Source organism: Lonchura striata, chromosome 4 (genome assembly GCF_050655825.1).
Source record: "Lonchura striata isolate lonStrDom1 chromosome 4, ASM5065582v1, whole genome shotgun sequence".
Taxonomy (NCBI): Eukaryota; Metazoa; Chordata; class Aves; order Passeriformes; family Estrildidae; genus Lonchura; species Lonchura striata.
The window spans coordinates 7,902,119-7,916,567 of NC_140706.1; the positions used below are offsets into that span (position 1 = coordinate 7,902,119).

Here is a 14,449-nt window from a genome sequence, read left to right on the forward strand (position 1 = left end):
CTTCAGGAACAGCTACTCCAAACCATCCCTCACTTTCTGCATCTCTTTACACTCTTGGGATGGTATTGATGATCCTTCTGGGCCTGTTCCAACTCAGACTATTCTGAGATTCTGTGAAATAACCACGGGCATGATTCTTCTGAAGGCTTTGGTGTCTTCTAATAGAAATCAGAATTTCCTGAAAGTAGAGAAGGCTGTTTTGGAAGTCAGTGGATTGATAAGGCAATGTGGGAAGGAGGTGCATCCCCTTCAGCACAGACATGAGGGCAGCAGTGCTAAAGGAAAGGAGAACTGAACATCTCAGTGTGTCCTGGAAGTCTGTAAGGAAGGATTATGTTCTCCACCTAAACAAATAGCCTAAAGCACAATTAGAAGTATTGTGCTAAAAAAAGGTTACTCACTGATTATAATGTATTGGATACACACATAAAAGAAATCAGTCAAAACGTTTGCCTTTGCATAGAAGGCCCCAGCAAAACATCATCATGTTATATAACATTTTTTTACCTGTTTCAGAGGCTCGTGATTGTGGTTAATTCTTTTGCAGTAAAGACCAGAGCTGCTGCCTTTCCCTCCCCATCACCAGCTTGAGGAGAGCAATGAGAGCCATAGTTCCTACTTGACACACCCTGTGATTGACAAGTGCTACACTAATTATTTCCTTTGACTGGTTGTATTAAGTATTGGCCCTCTGCTCCTGAGAAATTAAGACAATTAAACACTGCAACTGTTAGGCAAGAAATCTGCAGTGACAACCAATGCCTGTGGCTTTCCTGTCCACCCAAAGAACAAAGTCTCCAGGCCCAGCAGGTGACCAGCAAATACCAATGAAGCAGCCAATACACAGAGGAGTCCTTCCCTTGCACACTCCATCAAACTGCCCAAAACACCTCTCATCAAAATATTCCTGCTGGACCACAGGGCAGTGCCAGGCTGCTCTTGTGGAGGAAACACTAGGGAGTGTTGTGAGCACACAGGTTTTTCTTCAGGGAGCTCTGTGTGCAGGCTTTCTGGATTGTGGCATTTGAAACAAAAATTTGTTTGGGGCTTACCATTGTCATAAAATTCCTGTTTTTCTTTCAGAAATTCAAAAACTTTTTTTTTTTTTTTTGTATTTAGGACTTTTCCTTGTGAGTGTGTTTGTGTGTTTTTATGCTCTTGAGATGACATTCTGGTTAGGGATCATTGTTATTATTTTAGTATTTTGATTATTATTTCCATTCCATACAGAACATAATTTAGATATGTTGACAACTCTAGCAGAATGAAAATATGTTTTTCCAAACAGCTGGGAGTGCTTTAATTACAGATGGGTCTCAACCAGCTCTCAAAAGCTGTTCCAGTGTAAACCTGACCTCTCTGCCTGGCTCCCAACTTTTGTGATGTACAACACTTAAAACTTGGACCTTCACCCCCTGAAACACTGTGAGTATGTTTTGTTGAAAAACTGAATAATTTTTACTGAATCATGGACATGGAGTTAAAGGAAAATCACTACCAGAAATGCTATGATCTAAACGCATTTTTAAGACACAGAGAGTAGATGTGTAGAGATGAAAACGTTTTGGTTCAAAATGATTTATAACAAAATAAGCCTGACAGAAAGCTGATGGTTGTCAGGAGCTTTTGTAGCACCAGTGATAAAATGAATTTTCACAGAGATTTTGGAGCTTGGTACATTCTTCATTGCACAGAATCTTCTCAATTTCAGCCACTGTTTAAGCCAGGTCTTCAGGAAAACAGAAGTACATCCTCCAAAATATTGTAGGCTAATGTAAAATTTGATTTAATTCTCAGTTTAATGCCAAGACAGGGGCAAACAATAGAGGATTTTCTGCTTCTTGCTTTCTTGCTATTTATGAAAAAGCAGCTGCAGAGAAAGAAGAACGATGCCAAGCAGCTCCTGCCTCTTGTGCTGCTCAGAGCTGTTCTCGAGGGAGGAGAGGTTATACCAGGTGCAGCCAAATATCAGCTCTGCCATCCAGCAGAAGGGATCCCATGTGCCAGGGCTGACCACAGGACAGTGATACAGCTGTGAAAGACCAGCTCCTGCTGCCCAGCAACCTTGTCAGCACCACACCTTCTCCAAGCAAAGGTGGGCACAAAGAAACCTCCTCAACATCCAACTTTTGCTCCCAACATTTGTTGTGGTGTCACTGAGGACTTTGTTAGCTGCCTGTTTATTTGTTTTCCATCCTGGGATGCTGTGTGATCTGTTTTAAGCCTGGAGATGGAGAAAAATGCAACTCTGTCTTCAACAGTTTGTGTGAGTGGCAGTGACTGATGCCTTTTGGAAGAACACCCCAGGGGCCATGAGATGAGTGTAGATTGTGTCTGGGTATTGGTTAGCAGCATTTGTACCAAGCTGGTTTTCATTATTCCACATGTCAGGAAGAACATTTGTGCTTCTAGGCCACTAGATGATGATGGTACTGTAATTACAGCTGCATCTGAATTAACATTCCCACATGAATAAAACATTAACATGATTATTCTTAGCTTTTTAACCAGTGGTCTGTGGTCTCATCTCATTATAGCTACTTTCTTAACCAAACTAAACCACACACTCTAACAAATGAAGAAGAGAAATAAACACAGAACATAACCTTTTTCCCATTTAAGACTAGGAGCTGGTTAAATAATAATGAAGTATCTCTGAAAACCAACATGTTGGTGGAATTGTGACCATAATAGGATATCTGTGAGCTTTAAGCTTAAAGGTATCAAACCATAAAGGTTTGATACACTTACAACTGAAAACTGCAAATTGAAAATGCTGGGTATGTAATAATGTCTTTTACTACACAGGAAAATAATTTGCGCATTCAAATCTTAGTATTTTGCATTCAAACAAAATCTTTGGGCTACAGGTGGAATGTTTCCATAGGAACTTGGGGTCCCAAAGGGTACAAAGCCAAGTCCCCCGCTGTGATGTACTTGAGATGCAGGAATTGCCTTTGCCCTGCACTCCTCATGCCATGGGCTGGACCAGACCCCACAGGGCCTCAGGCTCCCAAATCCTATTCAGGTGTGTCTGCACTGGAGCCAAAGTTGTGGCACCAGCTTAGAGACACTTCCCTGAGGTAGCTTTGCATGGTGTGCTCTTGCTAGACTCTTGCCTTTCTCAGCGGCATGAGTAGAGGGAAGAAGAGCATTTTTTCATTTGTGGGTTAATGACTATCACACAAATTGAACTGTCTGTTGCTGTGATTTTAGACTTGGTCAAAAAAGAGATACAAAAAAAGATACTATTCCTGGCTCCCTGGGAAATCCTGCAGTGTCACCACCATCCCCTTCTGTTGATGACTTTTTTTAGTATTTAGCTCATCTGTTTTTACTGGCCCTCTTTAAATCCCTTTTAATCAATAATAACTTGAATCCTCTTGACTGCTTCAGCCAATGCTTGATATGTTCATGAAGGTACCAAGGTCTTAGAAGTTTCCTTAAAAAATGTGTTCTGTAGAAAGAGCCTCTTCATCATCTCATCAGAGAAGTTGGTAGCAGGAACAAAATTTTAGGACACACCAGGGAATCCCCCTGAGAGAGAAGGAAAGGCTGGAATTGCTCAGAGCTCACATTTTTTTACATGCACTGGTCATATGATGACTAGACTGAGGAAACCATCTTCTGCTGTTCATGAAACTCCTCTGGAAATTTGGGAAATGGAGGTAAGCCTCACACTTCAGCCTGGAGCCTTTATGCAGCATGTTGAGAACAAGGGGCTTTGCCTCTGTCAGGATCTTCCATCGTGTTTCTGTAAGGGCTGAATGCTCAGGCAGTGCAGGCTGTGAAATCTCCTCCTAATGACAGGTTACAAGTTAGTAGTCTGAAACCAAGCTTGACTCATAATAAAAGTAATTGTAGGTGGCTCCCCATTCCCACTCCAGCTATTGCAGGGAGACTCTTCCAAGGGATGTGTGGTTGTGGCCACACTTTGCTGACTGTTTTTGCTTCTTCTTGAAAGCTGAATGCTGGGCTGGGCTGGCAATTGTGTGAGAAAAGTAAAACTAGAATTTCTTTTTATAGCAGTCTCAAACTAGACCCACACACCAGGATAGGTGACAGGAATGGGAAGTTCCAGCCCCAAGAGGGGAGGGGACCACTGAGCCTGTCTGCAAGGATTCAGGTGTTTCCATCATTAGCAATTTGAGTCTGGTTTAGCAAAGACATCTTCAAGTACTTGAAGAGAGCAGATGGGCCAAGCTGAGTCCAGATGTCATCAGTCCATGGACAACTTAACAGTTTGGTCTCAGAAATATTCTCTATTACAATTAAACCTGATAATTCCTGTCTTCCCATTCCTTTGAGAGAAAAGTTTAACCCTTGCAGAGACTGAAAATATTGGTTATCCTCCCTTCTGTTGGGAGGATGACACCTATGGTCACACAAGAGTTTTCTTCCATGGTAGCTGTTCCTGGTTTGGATTTTTTTATTTTTTTTAAACCAACAACATGTAAAAAGCAACAGCAGAAAAACCTCTCATTAAAAAAAAAAAAAAAAAAAAGCTGGATTAACCTTCTGAGAAATTGGCAGAAGAATCTGCCTTTTCCCTCCCTTAAATTATATATTGTGGTCCCCTGCTGGTACAATAAAATAAAATGAAAAAGAATCTTCTCAATTTTTCTTTCACCAGTGTGTTAGGATATTGTCAGCTCAGCCCTGGTGGTGGGGTAGCAGATGACTAATAGCTGTGGTTTTTAATTAAATGTTATCAGAAGAGGATGATAGATTAGTACCACTACCCCCTACATTTCCCAGAACATTTCAAAATTACTTTTTGAAAAATGGACTTAAAAAGAAGAAAGAAGGGGGAACCATGAAACAATGGTGGGAATTCCTTGTCCTTGCCGGATTAGAACAAAAGCTTTCTGTCTGTCAGAGAAGGAAAAGCTTATTTATTTGTTACAGTTCAACTCAGTGCAGCTGGCTTGTACCTGGCTGGGATTTCTGGGATTTCAGGGCTGGACCTTCACAGGTCTCTGTTACTGCAGGCATTTCTAAAGAGGAAATGCAGGCATTTGGATATTTAGAGCTGTGACACCTGAAAATTATAAAACATGGGATATTGAGTGAACCCCTGCATTTCTACTGCCTGGAGGTTTACTGGGAGTAGGTAGGGGAATAACTGAGCCAATGGAAAGGGAAAAAAAAAAAAATTTTTTTTTAATCCAGAAGTAGCTTATAAGTGAAGGCTACCATTTTGTCCCTACATGAAATAAAAGTTCAGAGTCTGAAATTTTTCTTTAGTCAAGCACCAAGTTCAAATTATTTCTGTGCAGGTAGTAGGATCCCTGTTTTCTGTGGAAATATATTTGGTCCTTTCTCCTCTGCTCACCTTTTTGTTACTACTATTAGTTATAGCTATTATATATATTAGACTATATAATTGCTACTATTAGTTATAGTGAAGATAGAAGAACACAATCTGTAGACCCACCTTTCCCTTGAAAAACACCTTAAGAATATTTTCATCAGAAAAATAAAGGTCATTAATCTAACTAAATCCTTTCAGAGGATTGGGTTTGGATTGTTCTTCTCAGAATAGGAGCTGAAACTCTTATTTAGCTTCATTTTAGGTCCCTGAGTGCAATTCTGGTTGCTGCCCAAAATGAACAAGTTGTGGGGAATAAGGGTGTAATCTACAAATAAAATGAGCATATCATTAACTTTTTATTATCATTGTTATTTTTATTAATCAAGGTTTTGGCCCCCAGAAGCTGGGGCATTTGTAATGAAAAAGAGGCAAATAACTTGTAAATCAGGCTATAAATACGAGGCACTGGAAAACTGGGCTAGTGCCCAGATAGATGATTATTTTTTAGAAGGAATTTATTTATATTTCTCCCTTTCAACCAAAAAGGTGTGTCAGTGCTTAGTGACAGTAAACCCCTCCCCCCCCCCATCTTTATCATTATCTTTATCTTTATTTTCTGCTGCACATACATTTTTTTTTGAGTTTCTTCCATCTTCGGATACAGCATGCACATCCCACGTAACACAGATACAATTTCAAAGCAATGGTAATGGCTATTAACGTTAAAATGCTGATTTCCCAGTTGCCTTGTTGAAACAAAGTCTGAGCTGCAGCACACATGCCAATAAAATCCCAGTTTACATATAGTGGTAGGTGAAAATATGATAGAGGTCCCTTTCTCTGCCAGCTATTTAATTTCTGTCCAAGGAAACTCAAGTGAGGTGCAGTTCTACAGATGCTGATTAGTTCCTAGATCCATTTAGAGCGTGCTATTGCATGAAATCAGAAAAACCTGTGGGAGTTGGTATTTCCTTGAATTTTTTCTCTCCTGGACCTGCACTGAGCACATATTGAGTGCATCAAAATGCCACTTCAGGAGTGAATAAAAGGAAAAAGCTGCTACATGGCTGGAAAAGAGCCTGCGTCAGAGTTTACCTACTTTGCATTAAGGATGGTGACACAAATAGAGGGGCCCTGTGCTCCTGTCAGGGTGCCCTATGGCCAGTGACAGAAACATGGGCAGTTCTAAATTAAAGGAGCATTTCTGTATTAATTTATAACTCTGGTATACACAGGGCTAAGTATTTTCCAGAAGCTGCTACTGAGCCTCAGAGAGCTGACGGAGCTTAGAGCGTTGTGAAAGAAATACAGTTGCTTTCCTGATGTGATGTATTTGGCCTCATGAAAGGGCATTTTGTTTAGGCAGTGCACAGAAATCTTAGAAAGTGCCTACAGACACAGATACGGTCCCTGGGGCAGAGCAGCAAACCTGAGCAGAGAAAGCATCATAAATCATGGGGCTTAATGTGCAGCTCATAAATCCAGTGTTTGTAGGAGCTCTGATAAGGCAGGATGATGTCGGGGCACTTTTATTCCCCATAACAGAGCATGTGGCATTTGCATCCACACAGCAGCAAAATGAGCTGGGATTTGCATCTCATTTTTCACTCCTCTGTGCTATGGGTGGGGCAGATTCTGATCATGACTACGGGGGGTGTAAATAAGAGAAAGGCCCCTGGTTTCACAAGAGTGATTCTAAATGTAGATTTTCGTATTTGGGATGAGGAATAGACTCTGAATTATGTTCATTTGCATGAGATAATCGTAGCAACCTGTGAATCTCTAAGTCAAACATCTGTGCTTGTTACTCACAGTACTTTGTATGTATACATATGAATGCTTATTTGATATTTGCATATCAGATATTTGCATGTTTTGAAGGTAAAATGTGAGTTACACCAATCAGCTTTCATGTGCCTTGGTCTCTCTGAGTTGTTACTCAAGGATGGCTGGATGCTGCTTAGATAACCAGTCTGATAGCCAAGGAAATCCAGGTTTTCCCAAGCAGCCTGTGCATAAGTCCTCAGGAATTGGGTGCCCTTCCTAATGGCAACATTTGCAATATTTTTGGGGTTTGGGTCTTTCAGTTAAAGTGGGCATCCTACCCTAATATTTGAAATAAATCCTCCTCCTAGATATCTTCTTTCCCTCAAAGTTTCAACCCATAGAGAAAGGAAATTAAAGGAGAGACCATTATTATTGTATTTTCTGCAATCTGGGGAAAATTTTAATGAAAAATCTGTATATTCAAGGTAAAGTGCATCTGTGGGATCCACTGAAGGGAAAAGAAGTTGCATTGTGCTCTCCTTAAGTGGCAAATCCCTAGATTTTTCTTGGCTCCCAGCATTCCTGATGGTGATTCAGAGTGTCCTGTGATTTTTATCAGCCCTGTGGGTGCCACAGCATCACAGAATGTTTTGGGTTGGAAGGGACCTTTAAGGCCATCTAATTCCAGTCTCCCTGCCCTGAGCAGGGATACCACCCCTTAGATTATGATGCTCAGAGCTCCACTCAACCTTGAACACTTCCAGGGATGGGACATGCACAAACTGGGAGAAAATCTATGTACCTCTCATACTTATTCGGTACTTACATCAATGTAAGTCAATAGATTTTGACCCCAGGGACTGGTTGTGGGAAAAATATTCTAGCTGGCATGGTGCAGGCTAGACAAGTAATCAAATATCCTACCTTCTTCATTCTTTGTTCCTGCTTGGGCATTGGCAGAATTATTAAATAATCCCTCTAAATTAAATTTCTCTTTCATTTTGTGAACATCATATGGATATCTGTGCTTTCAGGACATAACTGGAAGAGTGGCTATGAAGATGATTCATTTTCCTTATCCATTTTAACTTGATAACCACAAAAAGCAGTAGATGCTTTCTATTTTTTCCAGTACAACAAGCAGTAGCATATGTTTACTGCACAATAATTTATTCTAACAGAGAAAGATGATATTTCCCTAATGACTCATGTTTCTGAGAAAAAAATGAAGTGTCTCTACATCTTTTCCTTTTCTCATCTCTTTTGGAAGAGCAATCATTGCTTTCTTTTATCTGTCTCAGTTGGATCCAACAAAGTTACTATAAAGGCTCCAGCTCTCTGTGTTCTCAGTGAGCCCAGCAATGACCTCCTCTCCTTGTAGCATCCAGTCTTTCACTTGTACATTTTCATTTATCTCCTGCAGCGAGCTGTTATGTAAAGTTTTGTGGTTTGGGTGGGGGTCTTAATCTACAGAGTTGGCTGCCTTGAAAGAGAACTCACTCCAAAGTGTGGCTCTAGCAGCTACACATTACTCCAAGCAGAAGTGGAAGCTACATCACAAATCTGGATATGTATGTTGTTCCATATTGCTTCTTTCCTATGGCTGGTAGCTTTTTTCCTGATTTTGAAAGGGTTTTTGTTTTCTTTTGTTTTTTTAAGAAGTAACAAATCTTTGAATCCCTGGGGCTCTCACTTTGCCCTCTTTGCTGAATGGTCCTGACAAAATCATTGGAGGACCAATAATCTGGAAAAACCTCAAATTCCTCATTTTAAAAGGAAGGGTGCTTGTTAGCATATTGCCTGAATGCCAGAGTTCTGACCAAATTCTTGAAGCACTGTAGCAAATACCTGCACTAGCAGAATGCCACTCCTTGGGTGGCAGCTTGCAGCAAGCAGCAGCGTGTCAGATGTCAGCTGTGCTTTGGTGAGTTGAGCTTTAGCCTGGAGTGTTATGCCCTCATGAAATCAAAGGTATTGCAAATGACAGAAAACCTGCAAATAGCCAAAGTGTGAGGCCACTCTGCACCCCTCCTCTAGGGAGGACACTCTTCTCCTTGAGCAGAAGAGTTATTTGCATCTCAGTGTCGAGATTTTCATCCTGAGAGCTAGAGACACCAAAGGAAGGACATGGGCACAGTGCTGGGGCTGCAGATACAGAAAGCAAATCTCTGTCTCATCTTGTTGTTTTTACTGTGTGGGACCCTCAATGAGGGGGTTCTGTACCTGCTGCCTGCTTTGCTCTGCCCAGTGCCCATTGCTGCCTGCTGGCCCCCAGCATTGCTTCAGTCTCATTTTCTCTAGGAATCACCTACTAACACCCCTCTCCTTCATATAGGAGACCATGAGCAGGTTGTTCCACTCCACAGCATGCACAAGGTGTCCAAAATATCCATCCCACATCCTTTTTCTCCCTTTCTTGTTCCCAGCACGTTCCCAGCACTGGGAACAATTCCTTAACTTAAGTGCACTTCATGGCCCAGGTTCTTTACTCTGTTGCAATCATAAACTTTAAATCTCTCTGTGTCTTTTCTTTTTTTAGGAGAAATGCATCTCCAACACAATAAAACAACATCTGTGAAATAGATTTCAGTCTTCTCCAAGGTGTCTTTCATTTCTTCCCACTGTTCTCCATTACAGTTCTTTCTTTTGGACTCCTCTCCTCCTGAGAATCATTTGGAGATACAGAGGCATCTCCTTTCTCTTCCACAAGCTCTTAACATTTTAAATCACTGTTTGTTGCTGGGAAACAATATTTGTTTTCTTTGTCCAGTGAGGGGCCAATACATAGTTCAGGTTGCTGGCATCTCAGAGTATTAGAAATCATTGTGAAGGGCTTTTTGGCAATGCCAGATACAGAATGCAGCAGCCCCACACATGGTGGGGACAAGGCTGGTTTCATTGGTGCTCTCAGCTCAAGGTGGTGGGCCAGACAATGCATCACACAGGCCAGAGCTGTCCTTAAGCTTGAAATACATCAGGGAATTGCCAAGAAAGGTAATAGGAAGGAGAATTACCCACTGCAGAGCTCACCGTGGTTATCTGATGGAGGGAGGGAGCCTTATGTGGAGCCTGTGTGACTCTTCCAGGCTGGTGGTACTGACTGACTCCTGGTCCACACAGCCCTTTCCAAACTTCCATGATGGGTCCTGGATCCCTCCTGGAGTTCTAAGTATGCATTTTGCATATCTGGCTTTATTTATTTTGGAGATTTCCTTCTCTTTCTCTCCTCTTGCTTGCAGAGGTGCTAAATATTAAAGTAACAGTGAGGAAGGGGAGAAGTCACATCTTGGCATTTCTCAGTGAAAGTCTGCCAGACATTTAATAAACTGTTTTATGTTGAAAACATTTGAAGAATGACTCTGCAAACAGTGATAATACTTACTCATTAAGCTTTCAAACAGCCTGGCCTGACAGCCTTAACCTTTGCACCCTGCAAGTGAAAACATAAGGCACAAGTAAAACCCCTTCCTGCAGTAACTCCAGTGGGCTGAGTGGTGGATTACACCAGGTATGAATTTACCCCCTGGCATTTGGTTCATTTCTAACAGCAAGTCATCATGGCTTGGTTTGAGCCCCAGTGCCTGATATAAGACTCCCAATAGAGTTAATTACTCAGCTCTTTACAATAATCCATCGCCCAGTCAACCCACAAAACATTTCGTCACAGTAGCAGCCTGAATGTTCAGTTAGGGGACCAATTAATCAAGCTGGCATTAAAAAAAATATAAACCCACATTTTATAATAGTGTAAAACATCAATGTATTAATTTAAGTTGCATTTGGCATATGCAGACATGCACACACAGTATCTCTACAGCTTGATTTATTACATTTAAAGCTGAATGATTTTGGAAATCAATTTTATTAGCCTTCATTATTTTAAAACATAAAATAAAATGAAAGCATCACTTAATAATGGCATAATGGCTTTTAAATTCTAGATAAAGATGCCCAAAGGGAAAATATAGAAACCCCGGCACATTGTATATTATTTACCTTTTTTTTTTTTTTTGTTCAGTGATTTGGAAAAAGAAATTATATGAATTAAGTGTGTAAAGAGATGAAGTTGTAGGTATTGCCAGTAGGTATTGCCACTTGTCCAGTGTGTGCAGGAATGAATAGAAGCGATTCCTTTTTCCCCAGCATGTCTTGGATCAGAAAACTCAAATAGGTGGCATCTGTCTCATTTACCAACAGCACCACAATTAAAAGAGAAACTGAATGAGAAGTTGTCTTTTAAGAGACAAGAGCAAATCCCTTCTTTATTTGCAGCTGTTTCTCTATCCAGAGTTATACTGGGGGGAGGGGGAGCAGAGGGTGGAAAGGGATAGATTAGAAATTAATGGAAGCGAGATAAAAGTGTTGCAGCACTGAGAAACTCTGCCACAAGCCGTTCCCAGGGCAGGTAATGGGGTCCCTCTCCACCTGGGCAAGAGGGAGGCCAAAAGCAGAGGTTTGCTGGAGGTTTGCAGCAGCAAGATGGGTAGCATTTCACTTCCAAGGAGCTGATACTACAGGAGCAGCAACCGGAGGATGTCACCATGTCTGGAGAAAAGTCTTGCCCAGACAGTGCAAGGCCAGGGGCTGAGGTGCCAGGGAGGCTCCTGGCTCTACACTGCAGCTCCTGCCTTTGTCCTCTGCCTGTGCTGGCTTCCTCCACTGGAGTGAGGAATCTGCTGTGGCTGGGAGCTGCTCATCAGTAGAGATGCTAGACTGGGGAAGGACTTTCCTCAGCAAAGTTCACTGTATTTTTATGGTTTTTTGATTAGAAACAAATAGAAGCAAAATATTTTCAATTATTAAAACTTTAAACATACACACATAGAGATGTAAACATAAATATATATGTATATATATTTGCCTAGAAAAACATCATTATGTATGCTTCCACAGGAAAGTTTTAACCACTCACAGGTCTTAAGGTACTTTTACTTTTGAGATCTGCAGCAGGTAACTTGCAACCAGCACTGAGGGGGTTTGGTCCAGGAGCAAACTCAGAGGCAGTGTAAGACAGCTTGACTGGGTTTGGTGCTGACAGAGACATTGAAGCCAGAGGCTGCAATACATCCAGGAGAGATGAAAAATCAAATGGTGAAAATGGATTTGCTGGTGAAATTCCCATTATCCACATCAGTGTATCCTGGTAAGAAGTCTCTACATTTGAAGCATCTTAAAAGGGAGAAATGGGAGTTCTATGGAAGACCTGCTGAAGTTTTTTTTCAAAAGCAGTATTTGAAGGGACTCAGCTGCTTTTGCCTCAGCAAGCTCCAAGTGCTGATTTCTCCAGGAGAGTCTGAACTTTTGGTCAAGAACAATGCCGGCTTTATTCTGTCTATTGATTCCTGTTGGAGTTACTAATGACTTCATCAAGGAACATGGCAGGGTTGTGGGTGCTGGCAAACCAGGACCTCAGTGAAACCCAAACTCTGCTTTCCCTGAGTGTGTACAGGAGGCAGCTTCCCTGTGTGCCACTGTGATTTAACCCTGAGAAAGATCTCTGTCTGCTGCCTTCAGTTCCACTAAACCTCTTCCTTTTGCCTCAGGTTCAACTTCTCAAATGGTGGATTTTTAATTTTTTTTTTTTTGGGGGGGGAGGGTTTTCCCTCTCATGCTAGATTCCTTTTTTGATTTTTTGTTCAGTGGGGTTTTTTGTTTTTAAAATGTTTTAATTTTTTTTTTTTGAGACTGTATAATTACAGGATCTCATCTGACCTCTCTTGTGCTACGACATTAATCTGCACTGCACAAGGTTTTGGAGCAAACAGTGCTGGAGTGAACGTAAGCTCTCCCCATCCACACTTAACTCACTTATCTCCTCTTTGCAAACAGAGATGGCATTTTTGTGCACAGCAGGCACAAAAGAAGTAGAGGAGCTCATTCTGGGAGGGTTTTTATGTTTGCAAAGTTCCCCTACTATTTTATAAAATGATGACAAGTCTGGCTGGGCTTCAAATACCAAGCAACATGCCAAATGATTGTTAGCTAAGGGACAGCATCAGTCCCTCTGGGATGGGGTCAGAGCATGGAGAGAAAGTGATTTAGGGGAAACTGGAGCAAATAAACTTTCCAGCTAGGATTTATTAAAATTATTACTCATTTACTTTAATTCTGCTGTTTAATTTTCATCCTTTTTTTTTTTTTTCCCCCAGTATTTGTAGCTGCTATCTGATATACTGGCTGGTGCTGCTCAAGCTGGGCAAAGTCATCTGACATTTTAACTGCTCTGATGGGTTCACAGTGTTGGGAACTGCCTTACCAGGCCACTCCAGGTGTGGCTCTGGGTGGCATCACCTTACCCTAAGGAGGCACTCTTTCCCAGCTAAAGTGACTCCTCTCCAAGGAAAAGGCTCTTGGTGTTCCACAGGTGGGAAAGGGTCTCTTGGCTCCAGGAACAATGCAGAGCCATGAGGAGGCACAAAGCTGGCTGGGAAGAAAAGGGGAAGGGCAAGCCTGATGTCTGTGGACAGTCACTCCTCCCAAACAGCATCCCTCCCATGAGAGCAGGAGCAGCAGGCTCAGCTCTGCAAGTCTCCTATTCCATTTTTTATCCTTTTCTCTTTGTCACCTTCTTTTGAGAGGGTCACAGGAAAGGATCTTGGCATCCATGACTTGACAACATTCAGCTTTGCATATAGAGAAATCTTCAGGATGTCCTGCTGAACACAAGACATTAGGGGAGTGGCTCTGGGATCTCAGCCTCTCACTTGTTTAGCTTTGATTTGTCTTCAGCACCTGCTCTACAAGCACAACTAAAGCTGCCAAAGGTGGCCTTTGATAATGCTGTTGGCAGCACAGGCCATGGAAAACTTGTCTAAGCACAGCTGATGGTCATGTGTAGCTGAGTGCAAGCAGAAGAGAGTGTTCATGGCATTGCAGATGGCTCTGCACAAGCTTTTGGCCTCCAGTTCCCCTGGAAAAAAAAATCCTTCTCTTCTCTGAGGGCTCTGCCCTACCTGTGTAACCTCAAAGAGCTGAAATTATTTCCTCTGAATCCTGCAAAATCTCAAAGCCATGAAATGAGCTGAAAATAGACTGGCTGCAAAACACAGTGCCAGACATTGATTCCCTTAAAGTTTGGTGTATTCAATGCTGGGAATTTGCTTCCACCCATGCCCGAGGTAACGGGATTAGCTGTGAAGCCCTGATCCCACTCCCTAACCTTCCCAGAACTCAGGGCAGCCTGGGCTCCTGGTCTGAGCTTCAGGCCTCTGCAGCTGAAAGTGTTTAAATAGGAATGTCCATCACTCAGTATGAATAAAAGTGAAAGTGACCCTTTTAAAAGAGAGCGATGACTTGATCAAAATGCTGCTTTGTCATATCTGTTTCATAAAAATTTGCCCCCTCCAGGCCAATCCAGCTTGATGTCAA

General features: G+C 41.8%; 1 long non-coding RNA gene across 2 annotated transcripts in view; it reads right to left on the reverse strand.

Annotated features, from left to right (window-relative positions):
* The window catches only part of LOC110473271 (uncharacterized), a 122,766-nt gene that overhangs the window by 3,631 nt on the left and 104,686 nt on the right, over positions 1-14,449 (reverse strand). For both annotated transcript variants that reach the window (XR_014954653.1, XR_014954654.1), the window contains one exon: positions 1-14,449. This exon is cut by the window's right edge and continues 22,574 nt beyond it. This is a non-coding gene — a long non-coding RNA (uncharacterized LOC110473271).